Genomic DNA, 23,105 nt, shown 5'->3' on the forward strand with positions numbered 1-23,105 from the left:
TAGTTTGGTCTGCCCTGTTCCCATGATGCACTGGGCCAGGGACAGACTAATTTGCATATAGCCAGGTTCTGAACTGGGATGGTGCAGTGAGCTAAAAAACGGTGATGGATCAAGCCCTGATCTGTTGACTGGGTAGGAGTGTTCTGATTAACTCAGATACTCTGTCCATCACCACCCCCTTTTGGAATTATTTTGGCCACCATGAGTGTGGAAGGGTATGCTCAGACGTGAGTCCCTTGCTCACTGCACCATCAGGATTCAAGCAAGCCGGGCCGAAGACGGCTGTAATGCCAGAAACCGGTCCCCGGAAGCTTGTTTCCTTTCCAGTGAAGAATTGGCTTGGTAGTTTGGTCTGCCCTGTTCCCATGATGCACTGGGCCAGGGACAGACTAATTTGCATATAGCCAGGTTCTGAACTGGGATGGTGCAGTGAGCTAAAAAACGGTGATGGATCAAGCCCTGATCTGTTGACTGGGTAGGAGTGTTCTGATTAACTCAGATACTCTGTCCATCACCACCCCCTTTTGGAATTAGGTAAAATATAATGGGGATAATCCTAATCCCAACCAACATGATAGCATGGGTCAATGTAAGGGCCCATTCGGCTGAATAAGATTGTTTGACTTTGTCAGGGGACAATGGCAGAAAAAGGAGGAAGAATCACACCCTCTCCTTGGGGGAATGTGAGTACAAGTGGTGGGGACCAACCAACATTTTCCCATAATATTGCTTTAATGGTGCATTTCACGTCACCCTCGATTTGAATATCTAAGTAATATAATCTGTCTGGAGGGGGCACGCGTGTATGCGCAGTTTTAACTGTAACAAAGGTATCTTTGGCTAGAAGAAACTCCTGGAGATTCTGGCATACTATGATGACTTCTGCTGCGCTGTCGAGGAGAATAACCACCTAGCTCCTGTTCAGGAGGAGCGTTCTCACTCTTTGTGACCTATTTAGCAGTCAAAGCCACAACTTTATTTTTCTGAAACGGGGCTTTATATTGAAGAGTCTTGTCCTCCTTTATCTTTACGTCAGACGAGCGTTGTGTCGCCCTTTTTGGTTTCACGTACTCTTCCTGTCTGTGTTCAGATCATCCTCCTCTCTCTTACTGACGGTCAGACGATTCCTGAAAGAAACGAGTAGAACGTGTATCAGGAACCTGATACCTGGCTGGTTCTTGATTTTAGTGCGATCACAAAAATTGTACCACCTCTCATAGGACTCAGAGGGTGGAGAATCTCTGCAAGGTTTAATTTTCTGTTGTAGTTTAGATTTGTCTCATGGTTTTTTAGCAACCTCATGTGCTGGTCTGGCATTCTTGTCAGTATTAGGCTTGCAAAGTGGTGGTGCTGATGTTCTGGTTCCCAAATTATTGTTTCCAAAAGAGGTATAAACATTAGCAATAATTATAGGCAACAGACATTTGTGGTAGGCTCCTGCCACTGTTGTAAGGCACAGGCGTATAGCCAGAGATGCTGCTTCACCTTTAACATTAGAAAGAATAATTTCAGAGAATATGGGAAAATTACCCATTTGTTTCATCCCCAAATCTGTCCCATGTTCATTCTGTATCTGTTTGAGAACATTTGGTAAAATGGCCATCGAGGGAGTGCCATTGCAGATAGTATTGGCTGCGGCAAAAACTGTCCCCCAGATGTTACAGTCTCCAAGAGTGGGAATCATCCCAGTGGGTAAGCACATAGATAAAATTATGTGCTTGTCTTGCAGTCCCATAAGGGGAAACCCAGCTTTGAGTTGATCTATTGTTTTTGGGCAATTTCCTCACGATTAGTGGCTCTTTTGCCCTTAACTGAATGAACAATTACAGGACTAACAATAAGCGCTGCAGGCAACAGGGCTTGCGTTTTCAGGCCATGTCTCACTGGATCAGCAAATAATGTATGTGAAATAAATTGAGCTAGGTTCCTGAATAAGACGCAGAGAACCTTGGGTTTGCATGAGATTTAGAATGCCTAAATCAGGGTATGGTGTATATCCAGCTAATGCCGTCCAAGTAGCCCCCTCATTAGTGAGAGGGCCAATTCGAACTGACCGAGGCACATGGGGAAGGGCGCCATTAAACCAAGTCTGGAGTTCATAAACCGCAAAAGGAATTTCAACAAGTGAATAAGGTCTATATACAGCAAGGGCCTGTGGGACAGTGTATTCATGAAAAGTGTTTGTGTCTGCATCCGTAGCCGGAAGTGTGACCCAAGAACATAAAACTTCAAAGCGGTATGCAGCGCAAAGATCTCAGGAGCACCAGCATTAGGGACTCCATGTTGTGTTAAATGAGCATATACCACCGGTCAGCAGTTTGCCACAATAGCTGTAGGTTGCGCCATTGTGATATAAACATTAAAATTAAGTGTAACACAACCTGGCTTTAAACCTTTTAACATTAAAGCTTGAAACACCAACAGAATTAAGCTATCCCGAAATACTGTTGAGGATTAATCCCCAACACCATGGACGTTAAAGATGCGAGGTCATTGTGGACATGCACAATCACTACTCAGGGTTCCCGCTAATAAGTACCTGACCAAACAATGGGGGTGCCATGTAGCAGGGATTCTGCTCATGAACTGAACTATGCTTGGGACTATAAAATATTAGTATTTAGGGTACTGAGTCACCATACCACATCAGTATCTATGAGTCCAAGTCTGTCTAGCTATTGTGCCTCACCCTCCTAACATTTCCAGAGAAGCAAGTGATTTGGCACCACAGAACACAACACTCTCGACCCTCTCAGGGATCTCAGTAACAGGACACACATTTTTCTCACTCACTTTATACTTTTCCACACTAAGATAAGAAAGGGATATGGAGGAAGTTTACAGTATGTATTCAAACTATTGTGCTCTAAGATGCAGTAATTATGTCACAATTTAGAAAACAAATACATATACATAATATCATCAGCATGGTTAATAAACTGTATAACATGAAAAGCCCTGTCATGTTATCTGACAGATCCTCCTAACCCCTCCTGTACTACTGAAGCAAATTAGTTATAGTATAGATCTCTGGCTTTAGTGGCAGACCCCGTACTTTAGTATACATAGGTGAATGTTATATGTCCCAGCTGATGCTACACTCTCGTCTCAGGACTTTCACTCTGTGTGTGTTTTCCAGAACCCCTGTCTTCAGTTATATGACAAGATATGTGTATTTAAAATTAGCAGCTGCATTCTTTTATTATGTCTAGGTGCTAGTGTCTGACCAGAAAGAATAACAAGGGGCAATATTATTTCACCTTGCTTAGACTGTTCAGACTAAATCCCAGGAAAAGAATAAAATACAAACGCATGTGCTGGTTCCGTCTGAAAATATAATGTGGCACAAAGGCATGCGTGTTATGTAATAACGTGTGGAAAAACCAAAGCGACCTACAACCTGCATGATTAGGCTAACATAAGGAAAACGAGAATGGGCCATATGAGGAACACACACAACAACACCCCACTCTTGTTTATAAAATTTTGTTTAGAGTAGAGTACAGTGGCTTGAGTTGTGTATAGTGACGTAGAGTGGCATAGAGGGCAGCAGCATAGAACTGAGCTGCATACAACACAGAGTTGTAGAATGCAGTGGTATAAATGAGACTGGTGCATAATAAAGCGCAGTGGCATAGACTGTAGTGGTGCATAGTAGATTGTCATAAGGTGCAGTGGTGTAGAGTACAATGGAATAGTGTGCAGTGGTGCAGTGTAGAGTAGAGTGGCGTAGAGTGGTGCAGAGTGGAGTGGCGTAGAGTGCAGTTGTGCAGAGTAGAGTCACAAGTGCATTGGCGTAGAGTTCACTGGTGCAGAGTGCAGTATTGCAAAGTGGAGTGTCATAGAGTGCAGTGATGTAGAGTAGCGCAGAGTGCAGTGGTGTACAGTAGAGTGGTGTAGAGAGCAGTGACGTATAGTACATTAGTGCAGAGTAGAGTGTAGAGGTATAGAGTACTTTGGCACAGAGTGCAGTGGTGCACAGTAGATTGTTACAGAGTAGTGTGAAGTGGCGTAGAGTGGACTGGTGCAGGGTAGAGAGCAGTGGCATATAATGTTATGCAGTAGAGAAAAGTGGTGTGAAGTGCAGTGGTGCAGAGTAGACCAGAACGGCGTACAGTGGATTAGTGTAGAGTGGAGTGGTACAGCATAGAGTACATTGCCATAGAGTGTACTGGAATAGAGCAGGGGCAGCTCCTCCATTAGGGCGGAGGAGCGTTCCCCACTGCTTTCTCGCAGTGCGAGAAGCAGAAACATAAAATTGTGTTTTAAATACCATTTTATGCTTCTGCTTCTCGCACTGCAAGAAAGCAGAAGGGTATGCCTGGTTGGGTGCGGGTCGGTGGGCGGGTCGGGGAGGAGTTATTTGCCCAATGGTGTGGACCCTGACTGTTTGATTGGCCCTCTGGGGCTGACCAAACCAGTTATGCGCTCTCTACCTTTTCTCTATATAGGCTGCAATGCAGCCTACATACAGAAAATAGCCTCCCCAGAGGCTCCCGGCTGGGCGCCATCCCCACAAATCACAATGCTGCCATTGCAGCGTTGTGATTGGCTATGGGGAGGTGAGGGAGGCTGCATATGGCTGCTTCCTGTTCAGGAGTGCAGGAGGAAAACGTGAGACCTGGCCAAGAACTGAGGCGGCGCGGGATTCCGGAAGGTACGTTTGAAATTTTTTTATTCAACCTGTCACACCTCCTCCCCTGCAAACTGGCGCAACACCCCACGTGACCCAGCCACCCACCCGCGTGTCATGCCGGCTGTGACTGGCATAGAATGCCGTGGCGTAAAGTGTATGGTTGCAGAGTGGTGTTGTGCACCTAAAATGGCTCCTAAAATGGTTTTTAGAGTTTAAGTGTGGACAACAGATGTTTTATTAGAGATGGACATGTTAGTCCTAAATATCATCAAAAGCAATATGACTGGAATGGGAATAATATTGCATATGTATAGTTGGGTGCCACATTAGCAACTTAGTGACATGAAGAATATTGCTTTAATATTATGTGTACTGTTCATTTATAATAATCTTTGGTAATTGAATTGATTCCTAGGCTTAACAACAACGCAGATCAACCGAACTACAATATGATTTTATACATCATTCTACTGAAATAAACTGACATCCTGAGAAAATGCAAAAGGGTGTCTCTGCCAGATTATGACTGTCGAGACCTAGTATAAGGGTTCACCGAATTTTGTACCTCAAGGAACTTGGTACCACATTATATCAACTCAAAGTATAGACTGGTTTTTATACATTGATTGAATTAGGGAACTAAATTACATAGCATAATCACTAATGCTGTTTAGGTACGGGGAGCACAGCAGACCCACTATGAGGTTTTTGTTGACTAGGACGAGCCTTATATAGTTGATTTGCCTGTAAATAGACAATACTTTGAATCTTCTTATGTTTATTTACTAACTTACCTGTGCTCATAATATTTTGTCACTTCATATTCTAGCAACAATGAATTGTTAGTACACTATTTAAAACTGAACATTCTGGTAGAATACCTGAGTCACGCTTCCAGCACACTCTATCCTCTCACACCCAGAATATTTATGTTCCTGTCCCACCTTGGTCCCCTGTTGGACTGCCCAGCCCTGTTTCCATCTCATCATCCACTTTGCAGGTTCCTCTTCAGCTGCTGAGGTCTACACTTGCAACCATTCTTCCCTCTTTCATTGAACTTGCCAGGTTTGTCATCTGCAACACCTCTGGTCCTCTGGCTTACCCAGGATCTGCTTCCTTTGCTGGGCTAGGACCATGCCTCCTTTACTCGCTTCTTGCAGCTTTCAGTGTACTGATAAACTAAACTGCTGGTGTGCACAACATGAAAAACACCACTCAGATCCACTGTGTAGTTCAGGGAGATCATACTGTTTGACATGACCCCCATTTGTGGTCAAATGTGTGGTGAACAATCGGAAAGGGGGTGCATACCTGGAGATGAAATTAAGCACTTATATTCCATGCAGGTATATAGCTTTACCATATTGTTGCACTAACTTTACCACCCCACAATTGAAGCCAATGCATTTTTTTAAATTGTTTCATATGTTTTCTCCCTTTGATTTTAACTATGTAATGTTCTTCTGGATGGTTTCTCTGAAGTGTAGCATGTCAGATGTTGTTTTCCCTTTCTTTTATCTATAGATTAATATGGCCCCAGCTGGCCCATCTCTCTTTAAGAACACTTTCATCACTCATCCACTGCCAGGATGGGCAAAGTCACCCAAACATTTTAAGAGCGCACAGAAGGTAATAGCATCCTGCACAACAACCATTCAGGCTTGAGATCATTTTGGGTTAGTGAAAATACACTGTTATCAAGGGAGATCTCCCATCCTCGCTTGTTGCTAAACAACCAGAAATCATTGACATCCTCTCAGCAGCATATAAAATGATCTAGAACTTCTACTGGAACAGCTGGAAAAATGGGCTGCGATCATGAATGCTGCTGTACAATGAGGCCAATTATCCCATCAGACTAGTGGCAACAGAATATGCACTGCTATGTTGTTGAATAAACACATCTAAGGCTAACACTGAAAGATCTCCACTAATTCCACATCTACATGAGTACCATAGTCTAAGTGATCATACAGCACTATTTTAAATTCCAAGTTTGTGTGAACGATAACCAGGTTAGAAATCTAAAATCAACTGCTCAAATTCAGGAACTGTTTGATAAACATATACTTTGGATTAAACAGGTGTCTGTACCTAAAGGGCTCAGAGGCCTAAATACAGTTAACAGTGGTCCCTATTCTAAAAGAATAAACAAGGGGAGATAATCATACACTAGATAGAAAGTATGTCTTTTGTCCAGCCGGACAAGAATTTATTTTCATAATAGTTTTCAATTAGTAGCGTTAAGAAATAGTCAATAACAAGTGGGCAGAGCCGTGACCCACAAAACACAAGACAAAACAACGAAAAGGATTGGCCAAAAGGCAAGCCAAAATGGGTCTGTATACTTGTACTCAGTTTACACAGACATAGATTAACTTATAAACACCATTGCACACTCTAATACAGCTCAATCTTAGTGCATAAGGTGTATTGGTGTCGACGACGTTTCGATGCCACTATTAAATACAAGGCATCATCTTCAGGACAATAGAATTATACATTGTAGTCTTGACAGTAATATGCTGCGCCTTTTTACATTTACTTTACATTTAAAATGACCAGGGACAAGGTAAGATACACACAGGGAAAAAGGGGGGAGAAAAAGGTGTAAATCATATTTAGAAAAATAAGCTAGGCATGTTTTCAGCATAGAAACGGTGACATTTGTGAATAAAACGGCGATTTGTATGGTTATTGCTGTGCGAATTTCGTGCTCGGGTGATATAGATATGAGAATCATGTCAAACCACGTTAGGACTATATAGGTGGTTGTTCATAGTTTTCTCAAGCATAAAGCGCGTGACTCAGTCCTGTAGGCTAGCGGGTTGGTCCGAACTTGGCTCGTGAGGACGGGTTCTATCGTGGGTACATGCTGATACAAAAATTTTAAAACGGCGCAGTACATAGTGGTGAAGGGTGATTGGAAAACGGGTAGTCATTTATGCCGCGTGTGGTTTAAAATCGGCGCAGTGCGTTCAATTAAACAAAAGTGCATAGTGAACGGGGATTTACCTATGGCAGGAGTTATAATTGAGTCGCACGTAATTCTGTGAAGCGCGCGGGCATTCACAATTTAATTATAAAAGGTTGCTCGGCCAACAGCCAGGGTACCTGTGTGGGCGAAATTCCAAGATTACAAGGAGTCTATGTGGGAATACAATGGTGGGTGGAAAAAACCAAAACACAAATTTACCAGTTCCACTTAATAAGTCTCAGAGCGTTCCTGCGCAATAGCGTGTGTTTGGACGTCAGCCGTTGGAAAATGCACAATCGCATTTGTCTGAGAACAGAATTGTAAGCAGGTATTAGGTGGGAACGCCAGGCTGTGACAGCGGGTGGCAGGGGAGGGCAGAGTTTGGGCGTGAGCACTTACTGTGGTAGTGGTGAGCCCGATTGCTTCATCTACTTCCGTGTTTCCTGAGAGACTCGTGATTGCTGGTTCAGTGCCCGGTACATAGATCAAAGCAGCACTATCACCAGAAAGCGATGAAGGACAAAGGAGCACTATCACCAGAAAGTGATGACGGACTAAGGAATCTCAGGTGAAGGGATTAAGATGGAAAGGCGGCAGCCATCTTAAGGTGGTGTGGGATTGATAGTGTCGGTGCAGATGGAGTGAGATAAAATTACAGGGGTGAAAGCATGCAAGGTGACACAGCATGTGACTTAAATACATGTTATAGTACAAAGTACAGAAGGCATTTTATAATAGGGAGGTCCAGTCCTCAAGGCGGTTGAGGCCACTGTGAATGCTGTTGGTCCTTCAAATCCAGTGTAGTTCCTCTTTGTTGAGTAATTGCGATATGTCAGCCCCTCGTGGAGGCGGTTTGATCAATGTTATTATTGTCCATTTGAGGTCATTATCTGTATGTCCTTTGTCTGTAAAGTGATCCACAAGGGGGGCATTAGCAGGTATGATACCTCCCGAAATCCCCACTTTTGAAAAATTAGTCTTAAAAGATCTTGCAGACCTTGAAAATAAGAGATCATTTGTGCCTTATAACATTACCATCCATGAGAAAATGCCTTGTCCACCCTAAAAAACAACCATTCCCTCATCATAAAACCGGCGGATAAGGGAGGGGGGATCGTCATTCAAGATCTTGACCTATACAAAAAAGAAATCCTACGACAACTCAGTAATACTGAGCATTATTGCAAATTACCCCGCAACCCGACCAGTGAGATTCAGAATCCCTTCACCTGAGATTCCTTAGTCCTTCATTGCTTTCTGGTGATAGTGCTGCTTTGTCCTTCATCGCTTTCTGATGATAGTGCTGCTTTGATCTATATACCGTATTTACAACAAGGGGTGGTGAGGGACAGAGTCTCTGAATTAAGCAGAATACTCTCACCCAGTCAAAAGATCAGGGCTAGATCCAACACCGTTTTTTAGCTCATTGCACCATCCCAGTTTCAGAACCTGGCTGTATGCAAATTAGTCTGTCCCTGGCCCAGTGCATCATGGGAACAGGGCAGACCAGACTGCAAAAGCCAATTCTTACACTGGGAAGGAAACAAGCTTCCGGGGACCGGTTTCTGGCATTACAGCCGTCTTCGGCCCGGCTTGCTTGAATCCTGATGGTGCAATGAGCAAGGGACTCATGTCTGAGTATACCCTTCCACGCTTAGGGTGGACAAAAATATTTACAACAAGGGGTGGTGAGGGACAGAGTCTCTGAATTAAGCAGAATACTCTCACCCAGTCAAAAGATCAGGGCTAGATCCAACACCGTTTTTTAGCTCATTGCACCATCCCAGTTTCAGAACCTGGCTGTATGCAAATTAGTCTGTCCCTGGCCCAGTGCATCATGGGAACAGGGCAGACCAGACTACAAAAGCCAATTCTTACACTGGGAAGGGAACAAGCTTCCGGGGACCGGTTTCTGGCATTACAGCCGTCTTCGGCCCGGCTTGCTTGAATCCTGATGGTGCAATGAGCAAGGGACTCATGTCTGAGTATACCCTTCCACGCTTAGGGTGGACAAAAATATTTACAACAAGGGGTGGTGAGGGACAGAGTCTCTGAATTAAGCAGAATACTCTCACCCAGTCAAAAGATCAGGGCTAGATCCAACACCGTTTTTTAGCTCATTGCACCATCCCAGTTTCAGAACCTGGCTGTATGCAAATTAGTCTGTACCTGGCCCAGTGCATCATGGGAACAGGGCAGACCAGACTACAAAAGCAAATTCCTACACTGGGAAGGAAACAAGCTTCCGGGGACCGGTTTCTGGCATTACAACCGTCTTCGGCCCGGCTTGCTTGAATCCTGATGGTGCAATGAGCAAGGGACTCATGTCTGAGTATACCCTTCCACGCTTAGGGTGGACAAAAATATTTACAACAAGGGGTGGTGAGGGACAGAGTCTCTGAATTAAGCAGAATACTCTCACCCAGTCAAAAGATCAGGGCTAGATCCAACACCGTTTTTTAGCTCATTGCACCATTTTCAGAACCTGGCTGTATGCAAATTAGTCTGTCCCTGGCCCAGTGCATCATGGGAACAGGGCAGACCAGACTACAATGCCAGAAACCGGTCCCCGGAAGCTTGTTTCCTTCCCAGTGTAAGAATTGGCTTTTGTAGTCTGGTCTGCCCTGTTCCCATGATGCACTGGGCCAGGGACAGACTAATTTGCATACAGCCAGGTTCTGAAACTGGGATGGTGCAATGAGCTAAAAAACGGTGTTGGATCTAGCCCTGATCTCTTGACTGGGTGAGAGTATTCTGCTTAATTCAGAGACTCTGTCCATCACCACCCCTTGTTGTAAATATTTTTGTCCACCCTAAGCGTGGAAGGGTATACTCAGATGTGAGTCCCTTGCTCATTGCACCATCAGGATTCAAGCAAGCCGGGCCGAAGACGCCTGAAATGCCAGAAACCGGTCCCCGGAAGCTTGTTTCCTTCCCAGTGTAAGAATTGGCTTTTGTAGTCTGGTCTGCCCTGTTCCCATGATGCACTGGGCCAGGGACAGACTAATTTGCATACAGCCAGGTTCTGAAACTGGGATGGTGCAATGAGCTAAAAAACGGTGTTGGATCTAGCCCTGATCTCTTGACTGGGTGAGAGTATTCTGCTTAATTCAGAGACTCTGTCCATCACCACCCCTTGTTGTAAATATTGATCTATATACCGGGCACTGAACCAGCAATCACGAGTCTCTCAGGAAACACGGAAGTAGTTGAAGCAATCGGGCTCACCACTACCACAGTAAGTGCTCACGCCCAAACTCTGCCCTCCCCTGCCACCCGCTGTCACAGCCTGGCGTTCCCGCCTAATACCTGCTTACAATTCTGTTCTCAGATAAATGCGATTGTGCATTTTCCACCGGTTGACGTCCAAACACACGCTATTGCGCAGGGACGCTCTGAGACTTATTAAGTGGAACTGGTAAATATGTGTTTTGGTTTTATTCCACCCACCATTGTATTCCCACATAGACTCCTTGTAATCTTGGAATTTCGCCCACACAGGTACCCTGGCTGTTGGCCAAGCAACCTTTTATAATTAAATTGTGAAGGCCCTCGCGCCTCACAGAATTACGTGAGACTCAATTATAACTCCTGCCACAGGTAAATCCCCGTTCACTACGCACTTTTGTTTAATTGTACGCACTGCGCCGATTGTAAACCACACGCGGCATAAATGACTACCCGTTTTCCAATCACCCTTCACCACTATGTACTCGGCCGTTTTAAAATTTTTGTATCAGCATGTACCCACGATGGAACCCGTCCTCACGAGCCAAGTTCGGACCAACCCGCTAACCTACAGGACAGGGTCACGCGCTTTATGCTTGAGAAAACTATGAACAACCACCTATATAGTCCTAACGTGGTTCTGACATGATTCTCATTTCTATATCACCCGAGCACGAAATTCGCACAGCAATAACCATACAAATCGCCGTTTTATTCACAAATGTCACCGTTTCTATGCTGAAAACATGCCTAGCTTATTTTTCTAAATATGATTTACACCTTTTTCTCCCCCCTTTTTTCCTGTGTGTATCTTACCTTGTCCCTGGTCATTTTAAATGTAAAGTAAATGTAAAAAGGCGCAGCATATTACTGTCAAGACTACAATGTATAATTCTATTGTCCTGAAGATGATGCCTTGTATTTAATAGTGGCATCAAACGTCGTCGACACCAATACACCTTATGCACTAATATTGAGCTCTATTAGAGTGTGCAATGGTGTTTATAAGTTAATTTATGTCTGTGTAAACTGAGTACAAGTATACAGACCCATTTTGGCTTGCCTTTTGGCCAGTCCTTTTCGTTGTTTTGTCTTGTGTTTTGTGGGTCACGCTACTAATTGAAAACTATTATGAAAATAAATTCTTGTCCGGCTGGACAAAAGACATACTTTCTATCTAGTGTATGATTATCTCCCCTTGTTTATTCTTTTAGAATAGGGACCACTGTTCTCTATAACATGATACTACCCAAGGTCCCTACCGAAATACCTTTGGGTTCCCTTGTCCTTGTATAATAAATACAGTTAACAGCAGATCCCCTGTGACTTTCCACTGTTGGATGCTCTTCCCTCTGGTAAAAGTCTAGGGGGCATATTACCAACAAATAGCGATATTTATCGCTAAGTAGGGTTTGCGGCAATTTTTTTATCGCCGCGCATCACGGGATTTTATAGCTGAGATAACGTGCTATTAGCAACGTTTATCTCAAAAGCGATAAAATCCCCAGCGATAGCGTGAAAATCCGTGAATATCGCTGAGAATACAGCGATATTCACGCATTATCGCTAACAGGGTCTTAGCCATTATATCCACCTCCCATTGGATATAATGGCTAAGAACTGGTCTGAGCAGGTGTTAGCGCGAATATTTCCATCGCTACGCCTGTGTTTGTAATAGGTGATAGCGATAGGATAGGAGGAACTCCTATCCTATCTGGACTTCTGCAATGCAAAGTGCGCTGGGGGCCTGAAGAAAGATATCCATACATCAATATACTCCAGTGAATTCAGAATCAATTGGTAAGGCTATATCTGAACCCCAATAGGTCTTCGTATTTCATACTGAACTTTAAAGACTCACTATAGAAAAATGGCAAACTTTAGCATGGTGCACCACCACATTTTTGCCTGCTCTGTTTTTGCTGGCTGTAGAGCTCAGTGCACTTTACCCCTGCTAACTTGTAGTAAAGGGAAGACATGGCTTGGCAGTTTGGTCTGGACTGTTCCCATGAGGAACAGGGTCAAGACTGATTTGCATATGGATGTGTCTGAACTGAGTAGGGAATTGAGCTCAAGAACGATGATGAATTCAACCCTGATCTGTGTCTGGGGGTGAGTGTCTGAAAAGTTTCAGCGCTCCGTCCATCATCTCCTTGTGTTTGCTTTGTTCGCCCTAAGTTGGCAGGTTATGCCCAGACATGGGTCCCTTGCTCACATTGTCACTGGATTCAAGCTAGCCTGGCTAAAGAGGGCTGTTAGCCCAAAACCGTGGAAAGACATCATGGCTTGGCAGTTCGGTCTGGACTGTTCCCATGAGGCACAGGGTTAAGACTAATTTGCATATAGCTGTGTCCAAACTGGGGTAGCGAAGTGAGCTAAAGAACAATGATGGATTTAACCCAGATATGTTACAGGGGGTGAGTGTCTGAAAAGTTTCAGCACTGCGTCCATCATCTCCTTGTGTTTGCTTCATAAATATTTTACACATTACCTCTAAGATAAGACTGTGCCACAGATAGCAGGAGGTGGAGCTCAGGTTAATTTAGTGACTTTAGTGGTCCACCCTGACAAGGACTAACAAACCAATTTTTACCCATGCACTGGCTTGCAACATACAAGTAAAAAGATTTCAAAGTATTCTCCAAATTTGTCAAAGCAATCAGAGCAAGGGTTGAAAATAATTTCAGAAGCACCCCACTGAAACCTCAGCTACAGCGTAGGGTCAGCCAGTAATTTAGAGGACATATAATTCCAAAACACACATAAAAGGTTTGATCATATTAAACCCTGCCCCAAAACTTAGGATTTCATTTGACACCCTGACTCTCAGCACCTCATACATTTTACCTCGTAGGGTGGAAGGCACTGGACTGATCCTGCAACCAATAACCTCAAACATATAAAGGATAAAGAGACAAGCCAGAGTTGTAAAAAATGACATATAATTGTGTTATAATTACACTGCTTTGCTTGTTTTCCACCGAGGTTCCATGGATTTTAAAACTGTATCCGTTTTTTAGGAAGATACTTCTCAATTTATATCGATTTAGCAACCTTAAATTTTTTATTCTTACATTTCAAAAATGGAATAGGTCTGCACATTTTACTTTTAGAACAGACACGTCTTTTCTGGCACAGGTTCAACCATACGTCAAGATCCAGGTGTGCACCTGCTGGAGCAGGCAAGAACAGGAGAGAGTCTTGGAGGACAGGACCTACTGCCAAGTGATTTAGCATTAACACAAAATACAAAAAGGTTATGCTACTCTTCAACAAGACCACATGCACATTAACCAGTTCCTTACACTGTCAGGAAACTGGATACAAAAAGCAGGCATATAAAGCAAAGAAAAGAATTATTTGTATATTTATAATATTCTCAATTTAAAACAACAATATGAGTGGATGCATGAACTGCAGTCACTGACTTTCTCTATCCAATTGCAATTATCACACAAAGAATATTTGGCTTTACCCACTCGTGCAGGGGTCCAGGCCCTTATTTGATATCCCACACCAGGGGCAGCAATGGACCCTCTGCGGCCAATCATTAGTCCTTCTAAGTTTGTTTACACTGCTCCAGGTGAACAGGACTCTTACAGCAACTGCATTAGCTAATTATCAGTTGATAGACTCCAACCCATTCAGTGAACACAATGTTAAACTTATCATGAAGTAAAGGAAGATTCTGATCTTTTCACCGTTGATATGAATTTGCCATTGATCTCCTTGTTGCAAGATTTTGTGTTTATGTGGGTTTATTTCCTACCACGTTACTGTACTATATTCCTTCAACAAATGATCCAAGGCATTTGGACCTGTTTTATGAGTCTGAATTTTATTGTGCCACATCATTCTTATTGTTTTTTTTAATAATTTGTGTGTAAATTTTAGCTAGTAAATAGTGTAATAATCGATGGTAAATGAAGTGTTAGAATGAGTCTTGTCATTCAAGACAGTTAGATGGTATTTAGATGGAATCATGTAATTCTCGATGTTCATTGCAAATGCTTAAAAAAGTAGCTCAAATGTAATGTAATGCATTAGATTTAAACGTGCACCATATTAAAGTCTGCACACGTAGAGATGATTGATTGTGCCTTAAATGTGATGAAAAGTAGTGCTTACAGATGCAACATTTATAAATGTGTGTTTAATTTGATGTCAAAGGCCTAGATGGAGTATTTACTCTTTCATGCTATGAAAGGCCTATTCGTATTTCTTATGTTAGCTGGTTTGTATAGGCCTGAAATGCATTTTCCCCTGGTAAAGCTCTCATTTGGAGGTAGTCAGCGAAGTTCATGTGCATGCAAGGTTGTTCTGTTCTCATGTTTCTGTTGTAGGTGCAAGGACGTCTTCCTTGTTAGTTAGACTAACGCCTTTTGTTTAAGAAGTTAGGTATGGAGGAGATCTGTTACAAAGTATTCAGGAATGCCGATAATTGGGAGCCGATGTTCTTTCTCGCTGAAGAAGCCTGAGACCCAAGGACACACCAACAGTTGTTGGACAGAGAACAAGTTTTGATGGAAAATTACAGACGAGAGGTGCCTGGCTAGAGGAGGTGTTTCAGGGGTGTGTTCTATCAATTGTGCATTTTGTATTAGGGACAGTGCCCCGAGGGATGAGTTAGCAGGGAGCCGTTAGAGGGGTAGATGGAAGGGATCAATTCTTAGAAGGAAGTCTTAGAACGAACTCTGAAGTTTTGGCTACTGACCCTTACAACGTGAGTGTACTTCTTAGGAAGTCTTCACGAGCTGACACCTTTTCTTGATCTTGCCTGGGAAATGCTAAATAGAGATGCCACTTTAGGGATAGTGTAGGGATAGATTAACGGATTTCTTGACAGCCACTAATGAAGACTAACATAGATGTTGGGGCAGTTATTGCCTGTTTAGTATTTTTGGAGTTGCTCATTCTTTTTATGCTGCACCGGAATAAACTGATTCGTAGGATGAACTTTGTATTAGTGCCTATGTATTTTTACAACCTCGTCATGAGGTGATGTATGTACAGTTATTTTTGGCTTTGTAATACAACCCCTAAATCGGAATACGGAGTCTGTGATCCTTTCCGAGTTTTACTTATTCGATCCATTCTAGTTTGTCATGGATGCATTGTTTCTCTCCTTTACACTTCTCAGCAGGTAATAAAGGTCCAGTCGACCGAGGATTCCTAGTAAAACTTTTATAGTGGAATCCGGTGTCATCAGTTGTCAACTATTCTCTTATTCAATTGCCCAACATTTCTATCGTGTCCTTCAACACTTTCGAGATTATCTTATTTTCGACCAAAGTTACATAGGGAAGGAAGTAAGTTGTAATGTGACTTACAGAATAATATCTCTTCAACTGGGTAGTCATATTTGTTTGACCCAGAACAAATGTGATTTTTAATCACTTGCAAATTCTATAGTTCTGTACTAAGATAGAAAGTCTTGTGGTGGCAATGTTAAGGATCGAGAAAAAATGGAGGACTACACAAAAAATGACTCTGTCAATTGTAATTCAATTAATTTGAGAAACCAAAACAGGCTTCTGTGGCAGGAGAGCATATGCTGGGTCCTCGATATGTTGCAACCGAGATTTTGAGAACAGCTGCTTTAAGGTAAAATAGTTTGTCTGTTGATTTCTGCGTATTTGGGATTAGGTGTCCCAGAGTGGTGGGTAGAGTTAAAGGGCTTCAACATTCCCCATAGGCTTAGATGATGTTACACAAATATATTGTTTTACTAGAAATTGTTCTAATATCAATATACATATTTTGTCCTAAACAGTGGGAAATCAAAAGGTTGGTACTACCCAAAGCAATAAAAAGACATTAAGCTGTGTATTAGTATCAGCCACAGAAACACTGTAAATATAATGGAATGGTACTAACTTTAAGTCTAGAGCACAGGTAGGAATGCTAACTTGTATTTGCACCATAGACATGGTGAAGGAGACTTTCATTTGCTATGTCTATGAAGATTGCAGATGATAGGCTTTCCTCTCCATAAAAGATAGACCAGCAGCTGTTTTCTATACATCAAGATAGCAAAAGTTAGTCTCTCAACTATGACAGTAAGTTTTGTCCATGCCCGAGGCCCTGGAGAATCTACATAGAAAGATAAAATAAATGCACTATCGCCTTGAAGAGTTGTTCCCAACTGCAGGGCTTGAGAAGATGAACAATAAGTGCCCGCTCTTCCTTGCTGGAACCAGCTCTCTGATTATCCAACCTTGGAATTCCATTAGGGATCCTGAAGTGGGAATTCACCTTTGCCTCATACTTTTAATGATTGGTGAGTGTCTAGAGTGCTCAATATAAACATATAATTTACAACAAGGGGTGGTGATGGACAGAGTCTCTGAATTAAGCAGAGTACTCTCACCCAGTCAAGAGATCAGGGCTAGATCCAACACCGTTTTTTAGCTCATTGCACCATCCCAGTTTCAGAACCTGGCTGTATGCAAAATAGTCTGTCCCTGGCCCAGTGCATCATGGGAACAGGGCAGACCAGACTACAAAAGCCAATTCTTACACTGGGAAGGAAACAAGCTTCCGGGGACCGGTTTCTGCCATTTCAGGCGTCTTCGGCCCGGCTTCCTTGAATCCTGATGGTGCAATGAGCAAGGGACTCACATCTGAGTATACCCTTCCACGCTTAGGGTGGACAAAATAATTTACAACAAGGGGTGGTGATGGACAGAGTCTCTGAATTAAGCAGAGTACTCTCACCCAGTCAAGAGATCAGGGCTAGATCCAACACCGTTTTTTAGCTCATTGCACCATCCCAGTTTCAGAACCTGGCTGTATGCAAAATAGTCTGTCCCTGGCCCAGTGCATCATGGGAACAGGGCAGACCAGACTACAAAAGCCAATTCTTACACTGGGAAGGAAACAAGCTTCCGGGGACCGGTTTCTGCCATTTCAGGCGTCTTCGGCCCGGCTTCCTTGAATCCTGATGGTGCAATGAGCAAGGGACTCACATCTGAGTATACCCTTCCACGCTTAGGGTGGACAAAATAATTTACAACAAGGGGTGGTGATGGACAGAGTCTCTGAATTAAGCAGAGTACTCTCACCCAGTCAAGAGATCAGGGCTAGATCCAACACCGTTTTTTAGCTCATTGCACCATCCCAGTTTCAGAACCTGGCTGTATGCAAAATAGTCTGTCCCTGGCCCAGTGCATCATGGGAACAGGGCAGACCAGACTACAAAAGCCAATTCTTACACTGGGAAGGAAACAAGCTTCCGGGGACCGGTTTCTGCCATTTCAGGCGTCTTCGGCCCGGCTTCCTTGAATCCTGATGGTGCAATGAGCAAGGGACTCACATCTGAGTATACCCTTCCACGCTTAGGGTGGACAAAATAATTTACAACAAGGGGTGGTGATGGACAGAGTCTCTGAATTAAGCAGAGTACTCTCACCCAGTCAAGAGATCAGGGCTAGATCCAACACCGTTTTTTAGCTCATTGCACCATCCCAGTTTCAGAACCTGGCTGTATGCAAAATAGTCTGTCCCTGGCCCAGTGCATCATGGGAACAGGGCAGACCAGACTACAAAAGCCAATTCTTACACTGGGAAGGAAACAAGCTTCCGGGGACCGGTTTCTGCCATTTCAGGCGTCTTCGGCCCGGCTTCCTTGAATCCTGATGGTGCAATGAGCAAGGGACTCACATCTGAGTATACCCTTCCACGCTTAGGGTGGACAAAATAATTTACAACAAGGGGTGGTGATGGACAGAGTCTCTGAATTAAGCAGAGTACTCTCACCCAGTCAAGAGATCAGGGCTAGATCCAACACCGTTTTTTAGCTCATTGCACCATCCCAGTTTCAGAACCTGGCTGTATGCAAAATAGTCTGTCCCTGGCCCAGTGCATCATGGGAACAGGGCAGACCAGACTACAAAAGCCAATTCTTACACTGGGAAGGAAACAAGCTTCCGGGGACCGGTTTCTGCCATTTCAGGCGTCTTCGGCCCGGCTTCCTTGAATCCTGATGGTGCAATGAGCAAGGGACTCACATCTGAGTATACCCTTCCACGCTTAGGGTGGACAAAATAATTTACAACAAGGGGTGGTGATGGACAGAGTCTCTGAATAAAGCAGAGTACTCTCACCCAGTCAAGAGATCAGGGCTAGATCCAACACCGTTTTTTAGCTCATTGCACCATCCCAGTTTCAGAACCTGGCTGTATGCAAAATAGTCTGTCCCTGGCCCAGTGCATCATGGGAACAGGGCAGACCAGACTACAAAAGCCAATTCTTACACTGGGAAGGAAACAAGCTTCCGGGGACCGGTTTCTGCCATTTCAGGCGTCTTCGGCCCGGCTTCCTTGAATCCTGATGGTGCAATGAGCAAGGGACTCACATCTGAGTATACCCTTCCACGCTTAGGGTGGACAAAATAATTTACAACAAGGGGTGGTGATGGACAGAGTCTCTGAATTAAGCAGAGTACTCTCACCCAGTCAAGAGATCAGGGCTAGATCCAACACCGTTTTTTAGCTCATTGCACCATCCCAGTTTCAGAACCTGGCTGTATGCAAAATAGTCTGTCCCTGGCCCAGTGCATCATGGGAACAGGGCAGACCAGACTACAAAAGCCAATTCTTACACTGGGAAGGAAACAAGCTTCCGGGGACCGGTTTCTGCCATTTCAGGCGTCTTCGGCCCGGCTTCCTTGAATCCTGATGGTGCAATGAGCAAGGGACTCACATCTGAGTATACCCTTCCACGCTTAGGGTGGACAAAATAATTTACAACAAGGGGTGGTGATGGACAGAGTCTCTGAATTAAGCAGAGTACTCTCACCCAGTCAAGAGATCAGGGCTAGATCCAACACCGTTTTTTAGCTCATTGCACCATCCCAGTTTCAGAACCTGGCTGTATGCAAAATAGTCTGTCCCTGGCCCAGTGCATCATGGGAACAGGGCAGACCAGACTACAAAAGCCAATTCTTACACTGGGAAGGAAACAAGCTTCCGGGGACCGGTTTCTGCCATTTCAGGCGTCTTCGGCCCGGCTTCCTTGAATCCTGATGGTGCAATGAGCAAGGGACTCACATCTGAGTATACCCTTCCACGCTTAGGGTGGACAAAATAATTTACAACAAGGGGTGGTGATGGACAGAGTCTCTGAATTAAGCAGAGTACTCTCACCCAGTCAAGAGATCAGGGCTAGATCCAACACCGTTTTTTAGCTCATTGCACCATCCCAGTTTCAGAACCTGGCTGTATGCAAAATAGTCTGTCCCTGGCCCAGTGCATCATGGGAACAGGGCAGACCAGACTACAAAAGCCAATTCTTACACTGGGAAGGAAACAAGCTTCCGGGGACCGGTTTCTGCCATTTCAGGCGTCTTCGGCCCGGCTTCCTTGAATCCTGATGGTGCAATGAGCAAGGGACTCACATCTGAGTATACCCTTCCACGCTTAGGGTGGACAAAATAATTTACAACAAGGGGTGGTGATGGACAGAGTCTCTGAATTAAGCAGAGTACTCTCACCCAGTCAAGAGATCAGGGCTAGATCCAACACCGTTTTTTAGCTCATTGCACCATCCCAGTTTCAGAACCTGGCTGTATGCAAAATAGTCTGTCCCTGGCCCAGTGCATCATGGGAACAGGGCAGACCAGACTACAAAAGCCAATTCTTACACTGGGAAGGAAACAAGCTTCCGGGGACCGGTTTCTGCCATTTCAGGCGTCTTCGGCCCGGCTTCCTTGAATCCTGATGGTGCAATGAGCAAGGGACTCACATCTGAGTATACCCTTCCACGCTTAGGGTGGACAAAATAATTTACAACAAGGGGTGGTGATGGACAGAGTCTCTGAATTAAGCAGAGTACTCTCACCCAGTCAAGAGATCAGGGCTAGATCCAACACCGTTTTTTAGCTCATTGCACCATCCCAGTTTCAGAACCTGGCTGTATGCAAAATAGTCTGTCCCTGGCCCAGTGCATCATGGGAACAGGGCAGACCAGACTACAAAAGCCAATTCTTACACTGGGAAGGAAACAAGCTTCCGGGGACCGGTTTCTGCCATTTCAGGCGTCTTCGGCCCGGCTTCCTTGAATCCTGATGGTGCAATGAGCAAGGGACTCACATCTGAGTATACCCTTCCACTCTGAACTGGGATGGTGCAGTGAGCTAAAAAACGGTGATGGATCAAGCCCTGATCTGTTGACTGGGTAGGAGTGTTCTGATTAACTCAGATACTCTGTCCATCACCACCCCCTTTTTGTAATTATTTTGGCCACCATGAGTGTGGAAGGGTATGCTCAGACATGAGTCCCTTGCTCATTGCACCATCAGGATTCAAGCAAGCCGGGCCGAAGACGGCTGTAATGCCAGAAACCGGTCCCCGGAAGCTTGTTTCCTTTCCAGTGAAGAATTGGCTTGGTAGTTTGGTCTGCCCTGTTCCCATGATGCACTGGGCCAGGGACAGACTAATTTGCATATAGCCAGGTTCTGAACTGGGATGGTGCAGTGAGCTAAAAAACGGTGATGGATCAAGCCCTGATCTGTTGACTGGGTAGGAGTGTTCTGATTAACTCAGATACTCTGTCCATCACCACCCCCTTTTTGCAATATAAACATATGTCACATACCACTCTCAACCAAGGGTGCTCACAAAGGTGAAATAAGAGATGTTGCACGCGAACAGGGAAAACACTATTTTGTGCAGTTTAGTCAAAGAGGCATGCCTCAAAGTAAACAACTGCTATGCTGTTATTGTGTTTTTCATGCAACACCTGAGGAAAATTCAGTTGCATGATAATGCATGCGAAACTAAGCTGCAGGAGAGCACCCCTAAACTGCTGAAATACATTTTAGAGCACAAGACTGAAAAATGCTTAATGATTTTGCAGATTTAAATGGAAGGTAAGGACACTAATTGAACGGCAGTTTAATAACAGTCGCCTCACTTGTTATAATTATAAGTGTTACAAATATCAAACATCTTTAACTGATATTATACGTTAATCAGAGAAAAGTTAATTTTTCCCTTAAAAAATAGAAAATAGACGTGATGTTTTCCAGGAAGGTAAAAAAGTGACATGAGGATTACAGAAAAAGTTTTAAAATAAAAAGGATCAATCTAAAAGGTGAAACATAGATTTTATATTAATTCGAATTTTTCTGATAGCATATTGTGCCATTTGAAGGACAGCGCCTCTAAATATGGCCATTGGTCTTTCGAAATAAATAAATACCCTAAAGAGATGCTTTTGCCCAGCAGACTATGCGTTATGAACTCATGAACCAGTAAACATACTCAATAAAAACTAGTGCTGCACTAGAATCACCGGCAGAAATTAGTTACCATGAAATATACAATCACATCATTGCTACATTAAACGGATTGCACTGTTGTTATTCTGCACCTGCATTTATAGATTACATGGAATTCATCGTGGCAAAGTTACACAGACATTTGGACTCCCCTTAATTGCAAAACATACTTTTCATATTTTCCAGATAGTGCTCATATTGTACAGATAGCAGAAGAATAAATATTGCATCAATATTTCACAGGGAACTGTGTAATCTATTCAAACAGCCCAAAAGTGACCTACCAATGGCTCAATAAAAATAGACACAAGTTCTGAAAAATGTACATGACTATTCCTTAACGGGACATTTCCACTCGTTTCACTCTTACACAAATTAGAGGGTCGAAATTTAGATGGATCACCTATAGGTCCTGGAGAACTGAAGGCATGGAGTGTCAGGCATTTATATTTTTGGGTAGTGCAAAAAGTGGGTGTGGCACCATTTTACAACAGATGACAACCATAAATTATGAAGGAGTCAATCAATTACCAGCATTTATAACTAGCAAACAAGATCTAAAGAGAAATGTCATTATGGTTCTTGGAAAAACAAGACGAGTAAAAGTGGCTTTTAGAAAAGAGAGGACCATATTCCATTGTTTAGCAGGTAAATAAAAAAAATGCCCATGTATTCTCACCAAACAGGAAGAATATAGCACTGAAAGGGTGGCAGAAAAGATAGTAGAAAATGTGTTGGCATGTAACATGCAGATTGAGAAAAAACAGGTACTAGGATGCTGTTGTCCAAATCTTTGTACCATGTACATACAGTTTTAAGATTATATGCTTATGCACCAGTAATCGGTGAGGAGAGTTCAGGTGCTCAGAGATGTGTTTGTGTTCAAAGTGAGGTGACAAAGAAACAGACGGACTGCCTTATTCCTAATCTAGTGCATGAGGTTTCTTCGTTAAATTTTTTACATAGTGCAAACATGGCCCAAG

This window comes from Lissotriton helveticus, chromosome 1_1, assembly GCF_964261635.1.
Source record: "Lissotriton helveticus chromosome 1_1, aLisHel1.1, whole genome shotgun sequence".
In the NCBI taxonomy this organism is placed as follows: domain Eukaryota; kingdom Metazoa; phylum Chordata; class Amphibia; order Caudata; family Salamandridae; genus Lissotriton; species Lissotriton helveticus.